A 1686-nucleotide genomic window follows, 5' to 3' on the forward strand; every position below is an offset into this window, starting at 1 on the left:
TTCAAATTTATTGAAAGATACCTGTTCCTTCGTCGGCACTAGTCTCTCTGGATATGGGGCTGAGAGAAGTACCTTAGCCCTCTCCTCTAAGTCTTGCATGCCGGCATCCGTGGACTTAGGCTGAAAGTCCACCACCTTTTCCTTATTGAAGCTTGAACCCTCCTCAGACCGTCTCAAATGTGAGCCATTGACCGACATTGGGTCGAACTTCGGAATCGGGACGGACCCATCAAAGACTCGGGTCTTGCCCAATACTTTCGGAGTTGTCGAACCCCGGAACAAATGGTCTCTCAAATTATCGGGCATTGAAGGACGAAATTTCTCAATATCATCAGGGGCCTCAGTCGATCGACCACCTTGCTCAGTCGATCGACTGAGGTGTACAGTTCCAGAAGCTCCTGTAACCCGCATATCAGTCGATCGGCCGGGTATATCAGTCGATCGACTGATGTACCTGGTAGACGCCTTGTTCTTGTTATTTTCGTTAAAGCTTTCTTTTGACTCGGTTCCGCCTCATTCTTTTCAGGGGCATCCTCGACCATATCAGGCCCCTCCAGGGTAGACCCACTCCTCAAAGTAATGGCATTTAGGGTCTCTTTCTGGTCAGTTTGAGTCGGTAAGTGTCCGGGAGCTCGAGTGGTACTCTTACTAGCCAATTGAGCAATTTGGCTCTCTAGTACCTTCATCCCGGCATCTCTAGCTTGGGACTCCTTCAGCAGCAAGTTCTTAAACTCAGTAAAATCGGAATTCTGGGATTGTTGCTGCTGCTGCACATAGGGAGGTTTTCGGTATTGTTGTTGCTTATGATGAGGGGGCACATAAGCTTGCTGCTACTGCTGTTGTGGAGGTTGAGTCGGATTCAGGACATTCTGGCTACTCCACCTCAAGTTGGGGTGGACATTCGGCTCATAGTACGTGTTTGTCTACCTAAAGTGTTGAAAGGCAGCACAAGACTCAAAGGGAACAGAACAATTCTCTGAGACATGCCCCTCAGCTCCACATCTTCTACAGACGAAAGGACCGTATGAAACAGCGTTAACATGGTACATCCCACCTTTAGAAGCTCCTCCCAATTCATATTTGTCAAACCTTGCAGTGAGAGCTTCTAGTGCAGCAACAGAGGAAGATTCAACAGCTCTCTTCTGGTTTCCTCTCGAATTCCCATATTCAGCCTTATGAGTGGCCAAATCATCGATGATCTTCCACCCCTTAGTCTCTCCCATGTTTTTAGCAAATCGGCCATTGGCTGCAGCATCCAAAATAGCCCTCTGATCGTCATACAACCCATTATAGAACTGGTTGCAAAGACTCCATTTTTCGAACCCATGGTGCGGTATGGTTCGCACCAGTTTCTTGAAACGGACCCATGCTTCATGAAAGTTCTCATCAGGCCCTTGTTTAAAGCTCGTGATCTGAGCTCTAATGGCATTCGTCTTCGAGGCAGAGAAGTACTTTTTGTAGAATGCCAGGGCTAAGGAATTCCAGTCGGTGATCCCATGGGCGGCTCGGTCCAGATCTCTATACCACTCTCTTGCAGCGTCACGAAGAGAGAAAATGAACATGGTCTTCTTGATCTGATCTTGGGTCACACCGGCCGGCGGGGGATAGAGCAGCAATAATCAATAAAAATCTCCATGTGCTTGGCTGCATCTTCATTTGCAGCTCCCCCGAACTGGTTTCTCTCAA

General features: G+C 48.2%; 1 non-coding gene across 1 annotated transcript; it reads left to right on the forward strand.

Moving 5' to 3' along the window:
* Nucleotides 1-1320: 1320 nt before the first annotated feature.
* Nucleotides 1321-1427, forward strand: LOC141616129 (small nucleolar RNA R71). The gene has a single exon (XR_012530499.1). It is a non-coding gene; the product is annotated as a small nucleolar RNA R71 (small nucleolar RNA).
* The last annotated feature ends 259 nt before the right edge of the window (nt 1428-1686 follow it).

Source organism: Silene latifolia, chromosome 11 (genome assembly GCF_048544455.1).
Source record: "Silene latifolia isolate original U9 population chromosome 11, ASM4854445v1, whole genome shotgun sequence".
Taxonomy (NCBI): Eukaryota; Viridiplantae; Streptophyta; class Magnoliopsida; order Caryophyllales; family Caryophyllaceae; genus Silene; species Silene latifolia.